We start from the raw sequence: 18,893 nt of genomic DNA, 5'->3' as shown, positions 1-18,893 counted from the left end.
CAGTGGAGGGGCAGCGTTCATTCGGTTTTTTATATTTTGAAAGTGTCCGGAGAAATACAGTCCCTTTTTATCTTGAGCTTAATGAAAAAAGCTTTGCAGGGATAATCCTGCAATTTCGTTGCGATAACCATCCTTCTCTATATGATCATTAGAAAGAAATCTTGACAATGCTACTTTCGACCCGCTCGAGAGCCTGATTTATTTCTCTTGCTTAGCTTCTTATTTTTTCACAAGCATCGCACCTTTAACCGCAACTGCCGCCACACACAAGCGAAATGAAAACAGATATGGCCAGTCGTTACTTTCACGAACACGTGGACAGTGGCTTTAACTTCCGTTTGTACATCGAGCTCACGGAAGTGGATTTATTCAAATTTTTTGTACATAGTGTGTACTATCCGGAATAATGGAGCGTAATTTTCGAAAAATGATAAGAAGTAAGCTTTGTTCAAATTTTCATGGTAGAAATTATATGATCCATACTTTTTACGAAATGTATCGATTATTTCATGCGAGCTAGCTAAGCATTTCATAGAAACACTTTTTATGATTCCAATCGAGTATTTTGTTTTTGTTAATTGAGTTAAAATTTAATTATGGAAATTAAAATACTATATAATAACGTATTGCAAACAATCACATTAAGCATAATCGATATAAAGAATTGAATTTTTAAAGTTTTCACCAACTCATCAAATATAAATGTACATTATTCAATTGAAAAATTTCTTTTGTTCGAAAATTACCCCACCTTAAACTCGGCGTTCTCTGCTACAGCGAAATCATCAGCTCTAATTCTGCTAAATGAGTTATGCTCATCTCCCAATTTTTCATATGTAAACTGACAAGGATATTAAGTAAGATTCAATTGCAATATCATATAGCAAGCAAGTCACTTTTTTTCTTTGCAGATCTGGGCGTGTATCTTGTCTGGCGTATCGTACACTTTAATGCAGATTTGTCTGAAAATGACGTGAGGCGACATTTTCAAATCTCACGTCAGCCTATGCATGCAGCTCACTCTCTTTCCAACTGAGCATCAAAATAGGATTACGCGAGTGAAGTGCGTTTCTCGATTCAGCTTCTGAAGTTGCTCATCCGTTTCCGTGACGCGCAACGATATTCGCAGGTGTGAAGCCTTGACTATGCGATTATTGGCCGTTTAATCGGTAGTATATTTCCCTAGCTCCTGTACTAGCCAAGCCGTACGAGCATAGATTTCAATTTATCGGAGAAACTGTGAGTTCAGCCAAATCGAACAGAGCATGTCACGTATAAAGCATTATTCGGTTTCTATTCCAGACCGAGAAAATGTAAAAACAGCATAGAAACGTATTTGTCGATTCTTCTTTCTTTCACCGATTCTCAATACCAGCCTCAAATTGCTAGCGTACATCTTAAAAATCTACGCTTTTTCCCCCTTTTTTGAAGCTAGAAAAAATTTAATTTTTAACGGAAATCAGTCGAAATGTTTTTCAAGTAGACCGATAAATATCTCTCGTTGAATTTTGCAGGTGCTTATTTTCGCCACGTAACAATGGAAAGCAGAAAAGAGAAAAAATACCCGTGAGATTTATGCGTTTTCAAACTCGCTGTTTATTAGGTAAAAGCTCTTAAAAATTTTCCTTCAAATAATTTTGAAAAATAAACATTGTTCTGACGAGCGGTATATAAACGATCGCTGCAAAAATGATAAGCGTGAAGTTTTCGTTCGCATGCGCGCAGTGACTTGTTTATTAAGTTCCCGCGAAAATTGAAGTTTGAATTTGAAAGATATAAAAAATATAGAGCTATTGCGTTATAAGCATAAAATTTTTTATGCACTTTTTCGATTACTCTCCACAAGAACGTCCAAAGCATCGTAAAATCTTCTCGCTCCTTTTAATAAGTGAAGTGTGCGCATTGCGAGAATTCCTTGCTTCCCGCTCTTTTTCTCTTATTCTCATCTACAAAACACAGGCAAACTTTGTAGAGGTTAATTTCAAGCTCTCGGACATGCTACAAACGTTTAGATTTTAATTAAAAAATTTTTTTCAACGTAAAAGACAAGTCTCTTGTTTTTCGTGCTTTTATGAAGCAAAGCCTCACCTAGTGACAATCATAATTTAATTGAAATATATCAAAGCTTCGTGGAATACCACTTTGTCTAAATCAGAAAAGCTCGAGCTTTTACCTGTATTTCTATAAAACCGCGTCAACTGCGACATGCGACGGCACAAATTCCCGCGCTTATCGCACAGACATAACTCATTATTTCATCGCTCGTCTTTTTCTGTTTTTATTTTACAGGTGTTCCGCTTCTCTTTGTTGGGAATCATCAGCATTATTACCCGCTTGAAGATATATGAAGACAAGTGCATCATCAAGATACAGGGCGAGAGAGAAAGATAGAAAGAGAGAGAGAGAGAGAGACGGAGAACCAGTTAAGAGACTGTTTACACGTTCTTCGAGTGTTATAAATGCGTCTCGTTAAATTTAGAGTTGCAAATAATACTGGACTGAGCAGCGTCAGGACTACCGGCGCCTTTCAAACACACCTACATATATACAAAATATAACACGTTATTCATACATATATATATCAGCAACATATAGTAAGGGTGAGAGAAGGAGAGAGAGAGAGAGAGAGAGAAAGTGTACGTGTGCGATTGTGTGTGGTGAGTATGTGAGCCAGAATTGATGTGTATATATTCCCATTTCTCTCCTTTCTTATTATTATTCTCATTCCATTTGAGCCCGACCTTATCATTTACTCGCCCCATCCCTTTTGACGCACAATTTGATCGTTGCGTCACTGTAATTGTAGATACGTCGCCGCGATCAAAGTAATCCGGTGTCACCATCTGATGTATTATTTGAACTATGTCTAATGTCTGATGCTTCAACTCATTGAATTACACACGTTGCTAGTTTACACTATAGTTATGTACATAATATAAATGTAAACATACAAACGCTAACGAACTCATGAATGGTATATGTATAATATAACACATAAATAGATAAATAGTTCATACACAAGAGTGTCAAAAATGTTGTGCATATAAGCGTAGTAAATTTTCCATTTTTTAATTGTTGAATATAAAAATAAAGGAAAACTGTACATGAAAAAAATATATAAATAAACTAAATTAATTTGTAAATAATGAATACACGTATACGTAAATGTGAAATCATATTGCGTCTTTTATTTAACATTATTCATTATATTATGTTTCCAGGATACGTCATTGGAATGGCTTTATTGACGCAAGCAATATCCAATTATGTTTTAATTGATAATCATAACAGATATAATAATAATTATAACAATGGGGATTTGGAAAACTATAAGAAACGCGTAAAATCGAGATTTTCATTATATTGTTAATTACAATGCGCGACGATACGAGATGTTAATTGCGCATCAGGATATCCTTTATGAAAACACGTAAGCAATTCGAAATATGATTTGTTTCCATAGTAAATTATAAACACAAATAAGTTTTTATGAAATAAACATTCGAACGATTTTAATTGCATTTATTCAGTCTATTTTTGGTGTATAGTCATTCTTAAATTTATAAATCATTTATATCTGCAAATTAGCTAAAAAAAGTAACGCAGTAAATATTGAAAAATAAAATAATCGGTTATAACCTTGCATCGACATTCTACACACACTTTTCCATTAAATCTTTTCGAAAAGAAGTAAAAAAAGCTATGCACCTATGAAGAAATAGTAGGTGCTACTGTTAAAAGCAGAGCAAGACAGATTAACACGGGGCTTGTAAAAAATGTCGTTACTGTGTATATAGAATGGCCGTTGAAAAACAGAAGATTCAATTGTACTGATAAAATTGTGCTGAACAAAGTTGAGTTTCCAGTCATAATATGAATCACAAGAAAAATGCATCTGAGCAAAGCAAAAGAAAGTCTACGCTGGAAATTAAAAGAGCAGAAATGTTGTATGCCAAAAGCGAACGAAATTTTTATTTTATTTAGCATTCTTCATTTGGTTTTTAATGGAAAAAAGGAAAGGGTTGCTACTCTTGTTAGCTCGAGGAAAATGCGTGAAACGTTGCTTAAAAATGTTTCTCTTTGAAACCTCAGCCAGCCGTGCAAATGGAGAAAAGCGATTAGCTTTGAAATGGTACTTTGAAAAAATAGTCGACGCGCTATATAACCGCGTGTCGGTGGGCGCGTACTCTCTTCCTAGTGCACGTTATTACGCGAGAAAAAGGAGAAGAAAAATCTAGGGTATTTACGTATAAATATATGCATATACATGTTTATGCACAATAACATGCTCAGGAATATTTCATGTTTGCATAAAATAGGGAAAGCTTTCATACAATGAGCATATTGGGAACAACTTTTCCAGATGTTATGTTAGCTTGAGAAGAAAATTTAAAACGAAATTTCTCCTCGTGTCAATCATTAACTCGAGATATATAATAATGTAACCCTAACTTGAATTTCATAATCATATTCAATAAAATATTTTACTCCCAGCACCAAGTTTAAAAAAATTTCGATTTTAATTTCATTCCCGAGAATACGAATATGAGTTATGCCTGTCAAGATGTAGAAAATGACAGGCTTCTTTTTCACCATAAATTAGTAGAAATGATTTTTAAATTCACTTCGTGGCAAAGATAAGTAAAGTTTTAATAAAGAATGATGTACAAAATAAGGTGGAGAATGACAATGAGATCGTAAAATTTGCTAAGCGCCTAAACTTGCAAATTTCGCGAGCTAGAGTCATAAAATCGAGTCAACCACATTCACACGCGTCAGCTTGACAGTAGCTACGCACTACAATGGATTACAATAAAATTTCATAGTCAATAATTTAAATTTTATACCGTGACATATTTTTATTTACGCCCAAAATGGATGAAATAATAAGCGCGCCTATATTTATATCTGACTTTGTCGAAAAGCTCTATAGTTTATCATAGAAACGCGGAGGAGCTGCCGGAGTTATCTTTGTTATTTTGAATTGCGCTACTCCCCATGCAATGCATATATTTTCCGTCCATACATTCATTCATGTGCGCTAAATCGTGCTCGCAAACTTGCTGCGTAAAGTAGGGCTGGAGTGTCCCTTATTTCCTAAAGTTGAAAATTCCCATTTGCTAATTCAGATTTTGAAAGGTACTTGTGAGAAATAAATTTTTTTGGGATGCTCCTAAACCTAAACTGTAGATGAGAGTTCATGCCTGACTTTTTTCAAAAAGTCTTAAAAAAATTCACTCATGATCTATCACTAATTCTAAGACATTTTTATTCTTTGCATTTTTTTGCTAAAATCATTCGTTTTCAAGACGAAAAAATAGCAAAGTATAAAAACATGTGATGAATAATTTTTTCATACAATTTGATCATATAAATACCAATATTTAATATTTGTGAGAATTTTTTAGAATTTTTGAGGACTTTTTTCTACTACAAAAAAAGATAATTGGTATAATTTTGAACTATTTTTATCGTTTCCTTACTTTCGATTTTTCGCTTACTGAAATTTCGAAATTTTCGATTACTGAATTAACAAATGAGTATTTTTAACTTTGAAAAAGAAGAAACAGCCTTTTAAATACTTAAAAACATTCCAAAAGCTTCCAAAAAAGTTGCCTTCAATGTGCGGCGTACAGTTTCAAAGAAGTGTAATTCGTTCTTTTTCTCGAAAAAAGGTATTTACTGTAAAAGTGTCGTATCTAAATAAAGTTTTGCTATGCGATACGTCTTTCTACGGAGATGTAGAAGTATGTACGTGCACTAGCGCGTATTAGAGATGTTCAAAGAGCATCGAGCAGGCTTGTGGCAGCTCTAGCTGAGAATTTAATAACGTCTAGAAAATTGTCAAAGTCAAGTGAAACTGCTGGAAGTGAATTTTCAAAGGGCTCAAATCTTCTGTACGCGCTCGCGTTTATTTCCCATTTTGTACACTCGTGATCATTCTACACGCAGTATAAGCTCGAAGCTTGGTCATTCAAAAAACATAATAAGGAAGGGAAGTAATCTCAAAAAAGAAGATGCTGTACGGGGAGGCGATCGGAGGTTGTGTGCTAAATTGACCTCACCTATCTTCGGCTCTCGCTGCGATATCCAGATTGGGAACCTATATGGGCGAAACACCATTCTTGCCCCAGCATCTCGCGGGAGTGACCAAAACGGCCCGATAATTGCTCAGTTTTCAGCTCGCTTGCAAAAAGTAAAATAAAATTTAGAAAAATAAAGCAATTAGTGGTTTCAATAGGGTTTGACCTCAGCTTTCTACTGGGGGGTCAAAAATGGAAAATGTGCCTCCATAATCTAAAAAAAAAACTTGAAGGTAAATTACGCTGTAACTTCTAAGTTCAACTCCAATCGACTGTGTGAGTAGCTAGATCGAAAAATGTCGTGATTTTACTTTAAATTGGTCTTAAAAAAAGTGGGTATTTTCGATTTTCTCGAGCGGTGAAGGAGGAAAGAGCGCTAAGTCAGCCGTTCTCAAGCGTTTCGGTGGACCACTCTGTTGGCTACGACTCTCCTTGCTTTATTAATGCATTAAATTACTCGCAAAAAAATAAACAAATATATGATTTTGATATATTTTTTTCTAACCTTTTTGATGGTGTTAGTTATTTTTGGAAAAAATGCTTTTTTTCAATGATAAAATGCAAAAAAAAACATTCAAACAAATCGTTCTTATCTACTACGCTTTCTTTTGAGTTATTTTTCTATGCTTATACATCAGCATTGTCAATAATTCATTCAGTAGAAAATCTTCATGAGATTTTGCATCTATGGTGCAACCACAACATCGTGTCTCTGATCGAAAAAGATGCAATTGATCTTGCATAAATAATATATCTATAAGCGGTTCTGAAAATCTAAAATGGGACACAAAATTATACTCGGCTAAAAACTAGAGTTGATAAAAATATTTTTCATTTCTAGAAGCATTCACATTATCATTTTGAATCTGACATAGAATTTAGAATCTATGTAAGATGTTAGATATGTGCGTCTATAACCAAATCGAAAGTGATAAGTACTTAAGCTCATATCATGTAGGTAATACTATCGTCTCGGTACAAAACGTGTGACTATGTTCGTAATTGAAGAAGTTTTTTAACTTTTCGAGGAGGGAATATCATTGGTTCGTTCTGGTATTTTATTTATAAAAAACCGTTTGTTACAGTTTGGAAGTATACGCAAAAGTTGTTTTCGTGCAATACATAAAATAAATGAAGAGATGTATGAAATATTAATATATATATATACACAAGCGAGCAATATCCTATTACAGTAGAAAATCTCGTTGCGACCTTAATGTTAACTATACGTCATGTTCATTGAATAAAAATATTTGCAAAAAGACTGCGTCATACACTGAACATCGAGGTACACAAAAAAACGAAATTTAAGTGCGAATTTAAGTTTTCTAAAAAGAATTTGATATTTTTTTTTAAAGTTGAAATAACTTTACAGAAAATATCTCAAATAATAATTATAAATAAGTCTAAAAATAATTATTTTAGCCTTGCTTCAATATCGCCTTTATAGGTTCTTAATTATTGCAATGCCAGTGCAACGCGTTAAAAATTCTTGAACAAATGCATTGATATTTTACGTGGTGCTTATGGTTATTAAAATTTTATTCGATGATACCACAATCACATGAAATAATTATGCTTGACATTTACAAAGTAATCCAGGATCAATTTAAACAGTATGTCACTGCAGCAAGCAGATACGCAATACTTTTGCAAGGTAAATATTTATACTTGATTGGATTCAGATTAACTCACTTTTCAAGTCATTTATTCCACAATTTTTTCCTCTGCGATTATTCCTGTTCAATTACAAAGGTTTCCAGTCCTCATTTGAAAGTAAGAACTTTCGAATAGTAATGGCATTCCTTTACGCGCAATGCAATATCAGTCGAGTACATGAACCAGTGTATAAAATTTATAATATTCCAGTTTTCTTTTTTCATTGGCCTGTTTTGAGTAGGTATGACATTTTATTAACTTATAAAAATATATTACAGTACAATACATATATTATGTAAGTATATAATATGTATTTATATAAATACATATTTATGTATTTATCTTAAGTTTATAACGAAATTTTTATTTGGCGATTAAAAAATTAATAAATAAAAAAGCTAGTTCAATGAAAGTTTTCTCGAAATTAAATATATGCTTTATGATTGTTATGCATTCAGTATTGTTGCAGAACAAAAGCTATGTTTCCTTGATTACCCAGTCTATTTTTCTCCTAAAAGTGGAACATTTGTTTCTTTTCGTGCACCTTTCATGTACGCGTGCAATGACCTGATGGCTTTTTATCTATCCGCGCCAATGCATACTCGCCACATGTTTGGTCATTTTAGTGACTACTATTGTAGTCAACGTTTTCGACGAAAGAATGATTAACCCTGATTTAATGTATCGCTTCTTTGCTTATTTTGAAAAAAAGAAGCCGATGAAGAAAAATTAGACAAAAGCTTATTGTCACTCATTCGTAAATTGTTGAACCTATTCAAGTATCTACCAAGCTCTAGTTTTTCCTTTCATTCAAAAATTTGTTTTAGGTCTGTAATCACATTTTATTAAGATCCAGCCTCAATGACGAAAATGATTATTTTTATTAATTACAAATTTGAAATTGCTGAATAAGGCTTCGCCTGATTCATCCGTTAATCATGTACTTTCTCTTGCCTAGTAGTTTACGTATTGTTTCCGAAATAACATGTAATTTGTCTCGCTTGTGCATCGTCTTTAATTATTTAAAGATGTTTCATGCATTGCTTCAAACTAATAATAATTAAAAATGATATCTTAAAATAAAAAATGTTGAAACGCCTGACGTATTGTTGATATGAACTACTGGTATGAATAGTGAAAAAAAGGTATAGTCTGGTTATGCTTGGGTTTTTACAATAGTTATAGGAATAAAAATTGTTCATGATCACGCTCGAAAGAAAACTTATAAGAAACAATGATAATACCCTTCAAAGCAAAACGTACACTTGTATACGGTAAGACCTTAAAACTTTATTACAACATAGCAACAAGCCTTATTTTTTACTCGAAACTAATTTCAGGTTTTGCTCTCATTTATACTTTTTTTTTTCGTCTTTTCAATTCTCCGAAAATTAAACTTTTGTTTCGGGCCACAGCGATAGCATATCGTTGTCCCAGCTCAAAAACACACTAATAAATTCGAATGGTTTATAAAATTAGAGCATGATAGACTGTGACTCATTTAAGCCAATATTACACGCCAGCTAATTATTAACAGGACCTCGGTTTTAATATTACCCATGACCAGGCTGAGATTCCGGAGCGCCTCTCGCACCTGCACGACAGCGGCGTTGAGAAAGTTTTTTAGCTGCCACAGGTATTTGGCAATAGTTATACCAGGGTGATGTCTTTCCCGAAGCCGATGGGGGTCACCTTGCGCTGTAGAAGCATGACATTACATTCTACAGTTGTGGAACTCCTGCTGTGAAGCTACAGTATTCCGGGCCGTTGTCGATGGTGTACTCCAGCCATCTTTCTAAGAAGCTTCAGCAGCTATAGCCCTCAACAGAAAGTCGGGGATTCCATATTTCTGGTCCGGTGAGGATCTTGTTCCACCATGTCGTATTAAACAGGTTTTTAACATCCAGGGCTATGATAGCGTAATGTTCCATTGTTCTAACTAGCCATGAGCTTTAAGCGCTTTAGGGACAATGGTGATGACGGTTTCGACAGCATCGATCGTGGATGGTCCCTTCCAGAAGCCTTACTGCTGTTCTCTTGTAGAAAAAAAACTAATGCCACGAACCAGTTTGATCTGTCTGCAAGAATAGAATGATTCTTGACGTTAAAATAGTGCATTCTTATCGCAAATCGCAGTGGATTTTTATCGTTAAATTTATCGTTACACGTCGAATATTAATTCAAGTCGACTACTCAATGATGCATTTGAGCAGGCAAAGATCCCAAGTGTGTGTGTGTGTGTGTCTGTCTGCCCGGTTGTATGGAATCATTGTAACTTTTGAACGGAGGCACATAATGAGACGTTGTTCCACATGTTCTGAAGGATTTGTGTGTCACAAGAAACGTCAAAACTTTGCTTAAAAATCTATCGAATAGTTACAAAGTTATGAATTTTTTATCGTTTTCGTTTTTATTGTTTTTTATCGTGCATCAATGAAGTAATTTTTTGAATTTTTCCCTATTTATCATGAAAGTAGAGCAGTCAAGCTTTTATTTGAGACCAAAAACGTATAGATTCACAGATTATTATGGAAGTTACTGACTCAAAATAAAAAGTTGTACTTTTGTTTCCTCATGAAGTTAGGTATGTACTCAGAATGTAATATACTCTCTGCGCACCCATTTTTTATTAGCTTCAATTGAAAATTGATAATTAGTTCATCAATAATAAAAGTAAAGTTAATTTATATTAGTGATCATGTATAAAAAGAGTATTTTTCTATGAGGAAGCTCTTTGACAATGAATTGGCAGCGTTTTTTTTTAAAATGAAGACACTTGTCAAAAAATTGACGGAAGTTTTTTCTTCTTTTCGTTTTTTTCTATGCTAGTCTATATATTATTATTATTTCCCCGTATCTTGTACACGCGAGCGATCAGCGACCCTGCTACGCTTTGTTTATGTTTTCTCGCTATTGTAGAATTTAACTTGAACCGCTGCATACTTCTCAAAGAAAAGAATTCTGAACGCAAAAGAATTTATACTCATTTTTATACTCAAAAGTATACGAAAAAGGCGCATGTGAATAACTTTATCTCAGTAAAAAAAAAATTAAAGCAATAAAATGAAAAAAAAGAGAAGATAACTCTTATTCAAAAATGAAATAAAAAATTCGATTTTGAAATGAAGATGTAAGCCCTTAATTAATCGAAACTCAAAAAATCGTATGGTATTTAAAAATAAAAGACCCGTTACATCAACGTCAAATCGTGTAAATCTCTGTTAGTCATTTATCAAAGCTCAATTAGAAAAAGTTCGGAGTAATTTTTCCGTATCACGTAGCGAGTATAATCTCTACAAGATGAGAAGTAAAAAGGCAGCTCGTTTAAACTTCTGTTTTCCTAATTCCCCAAATAGTCTTAACAGGGATATAAACTTTTCAGTTAACGGGTGACGCGCTCGGCTGTGCTGTTTATAAAGCACTCTCCACTCGCCAGTATAACACGCGATTAACGCTCGACCAGTTTGGGGCTGCGGAACGTGCGGCATAATTTGCGTCGACAGCGAGAACACAGGTATATAAATATATACGAAATGTCGTCGAGAACTCATAACCGATAATTTGTAGGATTGCTGATGAGAGCAGCAATATGATTTATGCGAGCCCCTGTGTGGCCGCACATTATACACTTCGTAATGACCATTCGCAGTCGGACGCACCGACAACTCGACGTGCTTATTTTACTCTTTCCTTGTAGCATCGTTAATTGTTCTTTTGCAGGTTATAAAATACTTTTGTTTGATCAAAGTTTTTCCTTATATCCTTGCTTACTTTCGGTGCGAGAAGGGAAGCAGTAAAATCCCATGCAATGCGTACCCGTGAGTACATCAAAAGATGCATTGTATTATTATTCTACAAGCGAGCTTTTACTCGCGGCCGTTATTGTAGTGTACTTTTCTTTCTGTGGACAATACCAAGTGTATAATATGTCTGGGTATACCTACACGCGCGCACACGTATACTCGGGCGTGCCTCGTGCTTTATTTCAGGACGATGAAAAAGTTCGCGCCCTATGTCAAGCTACGACACAACAGCAATATAATGAAGTAATAGATGGTAATGGCTCTTTGCTTTTCCTTCCAAAGAAACAAGAGGTGTTAAGGCAGATGTCTCTCTTGCTCGGACTTATTCACTTTTCATCTTGATTCGAATCTTTCTTTTGTCTCCCTTTTTTTGCTCGCCACTTGTACGCCATAACTCTTGCTAAGTATCATATTTCGCTGACTCACGCTAATGGATTATTTTGAAAATGCTTTATATCTTTTGTACTTAATTCAAAGAGATTTTTACTTTTCGGTTACATTTTATTTTTTACTTTTTTTGAGATAAAAAATGTTTCTTATGTCAAGATAACCAATTCAATTGAACCTATTTCTATTTGAAAAATCCTATCATACCGAGAAAAATACATTAAAATCATAAAATAATAGTCGAATCGAAAAAACAGCGTCCTTTCTTGAATTTTTGCGTTATTGCATCGTACTGAGCAAATTAGTTTTTATGTCCCTCACATAGATATCTTACAACTTATATATTTAGACTGTTAGAAATAAATTTCATACGGTATAAATCTTTAAATCAGCTTCGAGAATCAGTAAAAGCGATGGTGGTGAAAAATCAGAAATAATAGTGACAAAACGTATTTGCGGTTGTAATCAAGATATATAAGGTATACCCCTATTTTCAATAAGTTACGCCCTATTTTCGGTCAACTTTGAATTAATTTTTTATATAGAATTAAAACTTGACGTCTGAATTTGAATAATATACAATTTCTGTTAAAGGTGTTCGATTCATTCAGTCAATTTTTTTTCAAAAATTTTCTTACGTACAATTAAGTTTTTAATATTAGTTATTGATCAAATATAGGAACATGACCAAAAATAGGGGCATATACCTTAGGCAATTGCCGCCGGGCTCTAAACCTTATTAAAAGTGAGAATTCCTTGTTTGTCATCTAGCGGGCATGTGATTAAAGAAATTATTTTTGGCGTTCAATTATTGATTGATGAAGAATGAAAAATTGCTCCTGAATCTCGAATCACCGCAAAATCGTAGATGTAAGGTTCAGCAAATTTCTGAGCTAGGAGAGGTGCCATTACAACATTGTCCAACACTGACACTTTTACACCTGGACGCAAGTAGCTGAAACCTTCACCTTTAGCATATATGCATGCCCAGACTCTGAAATGAGAAGTCCCGCAGATAATCGGGATTCCAATCGAGATTTTGCAGGTCTCGTGGACTGCTTACACTCTCGAAAGCGACCGCTTCAATGGACTGGTGTCTGTCACGCAGATCCAGTTGCGTTCCCCAAAATACATGGTCGACGAACTCATGTTTGTATATACTAGTGAGAGAAATAAGAAATCTTCAGTTAACCCATTAACGACCAAAAAGCTTGATATTTTTGTTGGCTTTCGAAACGATTTGTTCCGTAGTTTTAGGCCTCTAAAACATTTCGGATCCACCTATTTCATTGTAAAATTTAGTGCCTTTTCAGAATATGCATTAAAGATTTAGAAAAGTCATTAATTTTACGTTAAAAACCATGTTTTCATACGTTTTTAACCCTTATAAAATGTAAAATTATGCAACAGAGAAGATTTGCTAAAAGTGAGCTATAAAAAATAATTTAAATAAAATGAAATACCTGAAATCGATTGGTGACACGGGCTAACTCGATTTCGAAGGGCTGAAATTTTGTATAGACTATTTCTTTGGTACATTTTCTTTTTGGTCCAAGCCAAAAGAAAAGTCCCAGTCTAATATGTATAGATAATGAATACATATTACGGTTTAATTCGCTGACGCTACGTACGAAGTATATTTAATGGTTAATAAATGTAGAGTCTGCAATTCCGACTAGAGTTTGCGCGTGTGAAGCTGTGATTGGCGGTTAATAGTTATAGGCTGATACGTACAACGCCGTATACAAGTGATCGAGTGGAGCTTGCGTATAGCGGCCTTATCCGAAACCCTAAGTTCATAATAACGGGAAATTATTAAAGCCAACTACGCAATGGAATGTAATAACACGCAGCCAGGCCACACATATATATTTAGCGGCTGAATATCGAGTGCGTGCAGGCACTGACACCGCCACCTTGGCGAAACACGACGGCGCGGTTTTCTGGAAAATGTATGCGCGTGCTTGCGTGTCCCGCACGCACCACAGCCCATAGAGAAACATACACAATCGTATACATATGCGTGGTTAGGATAAACGAGCCTCTGGTCACACGCACGAGCGTGTCGTGCATACGACAGTTTAAGAGCTCCAGACCCGAGAGTTTATATATAGGCCAGCAGTAACAGCAGCGCAAGCAACAAAATTGCCCTGTTCCAAAGTGGATATGCTTTGGCTCGTTCAATTCGATCTATGTCGTACGCAGTGCTCTTTTTTACTTTCTTTCGCGCCCAATTTCCGATCGATATGCGTAAAGGTAAAATTTCTCGCTTGAATCGCTGAAGTTTGTTCTGATTGCTTCGGGGGATTACGAAGAAGGTAAAAGAGCTTCGCATCATCGACGCGACGCGTAATCTTGAGAGCTTAGCGGCTATTCACAGTCAGCCTGCTATATCAGCTACTGAAACATCTTCTTATTGACTGCGTGTCTGGCTGAGGATAGACAATGACTGTCGTACGATTAACTGTTCTTCGACGTATGTATAAGATCGATACGCGTGAAAAATCTTTCATTTTTAAAACTTTATTTCAAGCTTTTTACTTTTCGTATGAATGTTTCAGAGCGTAGGGAGCGTCTGCTGCGAAAAATTATCGCCGTAATGGTTTCCACAAGGTTATTTGGAAACTTTTTCCTCTCAAAAACTCGACCTTTCTCTCTAAACATTACTCCGCTCTTTATGTGTCAGCAATGTGATATTATAATATTCGCATTATAGTGGTATAAATAAGGGATCTGTAGAACATGTACTCGAACGAGTGACAAAGCTTGTCAACTTCAAGTTTCGTCAGAAATCTCTGCTTTATCGCGATCGAGCATGTATTTCGCGGCAATTTTTATTCCTATATATACATGCTGGCTGCATCTCTGACTATAATAATAGTGTTCATTTACATTGCCGAGGAATAAATGAATTTGAAATTGAGGTCTCTGTCGCGTTTCACACGCTTCGCGATTCAAAAATTTATTGCGTACGATTCTTTGCCTGCTATGCGCGATGCTATGCGCGCGTAGGAGGACACCTGGGTGAATTTCAATCAAATAGTTTTACAGTTTCTGTATACTCGTGCTGGTTAAAAAGAGAACAAAGAATCAGAAACTTTTTCGAAATTGCGTATTCGAATTGCTCACGTGCCGTAGCTGTTCGTGGAAGTATAAATTAAAAGATTTTCTGATATTATTAAGTGATAACAATTGTAGGACGATTTATTAAAAGGGAGAAATAAATCATAGCTGGTGGCAACCAAATGAGAGTAGACGAAATATACGATTTTTATCCCAGTCCGGAAATCGAATAACCATGCCTTTTTTTTACATTTACGCCGAAGCTTTAAATCAGAAGGAATGCATTATTTACTATGAGTGCATCAAAAATATCGTAACGTTGCAAAGTTTTACAGAAGTGTAATAACAGTACAATTTTTGTATTTTAGCTTTATCTCTATCTCTCTCTCTCTCTCTCTCTGTCTCTCTCATAAACACACATAGCATCTGGAAAATTCCACGTGGCACGACCTCGATCTCACCTAGGGTCGAACTAGCGTACATCGGCCTATTGTCGAGGTAATAAAAAAAGAAACGGAGCTGAGAGAATAACAAGAGAAAGAAAGAGGAAAAAGTGTATTTATATGAAGCACTATGGAACCTGAGCAGCTTGTCGGATGACGGGCAGTTATGTATTGGCCTACCCCACAACACATGCATGCACGATCTCGTATATACAAACATCTACGATCGTCATTTCTATTTATTTAATGCGGCGATTATGCAGTTACTCGTTCGGGTTTATTCGTTTTTTTTAATTTACCACTCATTTTTAGCCTCGCGAGTCTTTTGTTTGCGCAATGTGAAGATAAAAACATAGTTAACTCGTCGCAAGCGCGAGCACCCAAGCACCCCCTTGGCCTCTTTTTCTGTAGCTTCTCTTTTTTTCTCGTTCTCTCTCTCACTCTCTCTCTTCTTTTTGCTTCATTACACTCTCAAATGAATATACTCGCCCGTATCCTCCTTGAAAGATATCTGGCGCACGATCTTGGAGCTTCTCACATGCACATTGTTTTCCTTGCCTCTTTCTTCTTGAACTGCACAAAAGTATATAAACGTAAAAGTTTCCCCCGATTGCGTCGTTGTGTAAGTAGCGACAGCTACACTTCTCTTGCGCCCAACTTCAGTGGGTGCGCATTGGAAAAGTTAATAAAAAAGGGTCGACAAATGATTTCTCGCGCTTTAAATTGGTCGAATTTGTTGTGGCTTTAAAAAAGTAATTATGATCACGAAAGTCAAAAGAGGCTTTGTACACATTGGCGCGTAGATTGAGACTTTTCAAACTTTAATTTTAGCTAATTCCCTTGAGTCTTATTAGCATACAAGCTCTGAAGTAAAATTCTAACTAGAAAAGCTTTACTATTTCCCTTTTCAGTGGCGAGAAAATTTAATTTCCATCAACGCCATTATTCGCTCTGGCGTCTTTTAACCCGTTGTTGGAAGCGCATCAATTTGATAATCCACTCATTTGTCGCAGGACAATTTTACGCCAAATAGAGCTCATAGGACCACGGTTAGTAGTCACCCTCGTATCGTGCCAATTATTCTTACACCGGATACGAAGTAATTACGCGAGCCATCGGTTATTTGGATTTTTTGTCCCTTTGATGCAGTTACGGTGTGCGATCAAAGAGTAGAAACGAACCGAAGACCAATAGAGCATTTGGCAATCGTTAATTGTTATCTATTACGTGGAACGTAGAAATTTGATTAACACCTGAATTTACCATATCTGGACAACATTTTAAGCGATGTATTACATCTACTTGAAACTGTTTAAGAACCTTTTGTGATATAATTTATTACATAAAATTTAACGTACTTTCCGAATCTGGTGTTAAAATTTTAGAAAATGTTGTTTATACAAATTTATCGACAATTCAAAAAAAAAATGAAATTTCAAGAAAAAAACTTGTATAACTCAAATGTCAACATGGAAAGGTTCAGTCAGGCGTCCAACGCCTATAAAAAAAGTTATAATTACGAAATTTAACATGGCGATCATAAATATCACTCCCGAATACCTGAATGTCATAGAATGATTTTGAAAATTTTCAACTCGATAACAATTAACTGTATGAAAAAAATGTATATAACAAAAAGTGTTTTGAAATGTCAACAATTTTAAGTTGATGTAATTCATCGCTAAAAATGTTGCCTAGAAATAGTCAATATAAACGTTAAAGGCATATAAATTACATTGAATCGCTTACTTCGTACACTTGATTATCTAATTCTCCAACTGGACAAATTGCGAAGAAAATTTATGACATTTTTAATTGGTCGGTACGTACAATATTTAACTAACAATTTGTCTTCAATTTGAATTCTTTGATAATGTTCAAAAATAATAATTTGTTTTTACTACATATAGAGTGAAAAGTTATATAGTCACGTAGATTGTATCAGTAATGTTTCATAATGAACATTTCTATAAATTTCGTACCTATTTTCTAAGTTTTGGCGTTGATTGAATTGTATGTACGGAAACAATTTTTGGATTTATCAGATCAATAAATAAAGTTGCATGAGTTTCAAATTCGATAAAATATTTAAGAAAAAAATCGATAATGATTAAATTTTGTTGTTATTTAAAGCACAGATAATTGAATATCAGTGCAAGGGAGTGTCAGAGGGGCTCGTCATCTTCGCGTAAGTCAAGAACTAAGATTTTGTACATAAGTAGCTGAAAAGATAAGAAAGTATAGCAACTATATTTACAAATATCAAAAACTAATACCTATCTCATTAACTCTCGCAAAATCTTAACTATGATAATCAATACTATAATATTGAGTTTATTAAGCTAGTTTCTGGTTGAAGACATATAATATAATTTTCCTTTTCAAAGTTCCTGCTCATACGGTCGAATAATTAATCAAGATTATCCGCACTGATTATCAGTTGCCTTATCAAAGTTGCATAATTAACCGTTAAATATATCTTGCGTATCTTGAGTTGTACATTGCACAGTAAAACTATTTAACACAACATTTTGTAATTCATAAAAAAACGGATATCATATCAAAAATGCAAAGACATTTTTTTTCTTGCCGTTACATTATTTTTCTTAAACCAAAAATATTTCGCCGACTCAATGCATAATTTGCAGATAACACTAGTTTTATCAATCCCAAGCTTGCAAACATCATGTTGCCGTCGGCTAAAATATCAGAATTTTTTGTTTTCGAGTAATTTTTTTCCCACGTGTACAAAAAAAATATAGAGCCGTGCACATTTTCTGCAAGCTTGAAATTTGTGAAATTTTAAAAATACACAGCCAGGTTTGATATACTGTCCGTTGCATTATTTTAGCCGAAGGAATGCCAAAACAATAAAATTGAGGTATTTACTTTTCAGTATGCTTGGCATGTAACGTTCACAAAGTCAAGGGATCCAGAATGATGAGGGGGAGGGGGGAGGGGGGGAGGGGAGGAGGTGGTAATGTCTCATCACTGGCCAAATCAAAATATGCCTTGAGGCATGCTCATTCTCGTCTGTATGTTACAGAAACGCATAGCGTTGTACATTATTATACATATGGCCGATTCTCTGTGAAATCGAATGGCCAAAAAAATTTTTTTTCTGCAAATATGAAAAACTTGCTGTTCCCGATGTCAGAAATGTCCCCAAATTTTATTAGAATTTTTGGGACCATCTATCACTCTTTTTCAGGGGCCCGAAGTTGGCCATTTTAGGGTTTTTTTGAAATTCATGAAAAATCACAAATATTCAAATAATTCCTGGATTAAAGTAGAATGATTCAAAAGTAAAAGTGCCCAGCAACTTTTTTGTTGGAAATTGTCCAAATTTTCAGAAAAAAAATATGCCAAAGTGATTGGAGCCACCCAAAGAGAGCATAGTGGGAAAACATAAAAAAAATAACACAAAACAAGAAATCTACTCGAGTTCGAACCGG

The 18,893-nt window shown here is 34.8% G+C and overlaps 1 long non-coding RNA gene across 1 annotated transcript; it reads left to right on the top strand.

Annotated features, from left to right (window-relative positions):
- Positions 1–448: 448 nt before the first annotated feature.
- On the top strand, positions 449–3,369 carry LOC106658996. Its single transcript, XR_001339545.2, has 3 exons — positions 449–1,129; positions 1,515–1,603; positions 2,290–3,369. It is a non-coding gene; the product is annotated as an uncharacterized LOC106658996 (long non-coding RNA).
- The last annotated feature ends 15,524 nt before the right edge of the window (positions 3,370–18,893 follow it).

Source organism: Trichogramma pretiosum, unplaced genomic scaffold (genome assembly GCF_000599845.2).
Source record: "Trichogramma pretiosum strain Unisexual culture from Peru unplaced genomic scaffold, Tpre_2.0 scaffold5, whole genome shotgun sequence".
Taxonomy (NCBI): domain Eukaryota; kingdom Metazoa; phylum Arthropoda; class Insecta; order Hymenoptera; family Trichogrammatidae; genus Trichogramma; species Trichogramma pretiosum.
This window is presented reverse-complemented; position numbering and strand designations above follow the sequence as displayed.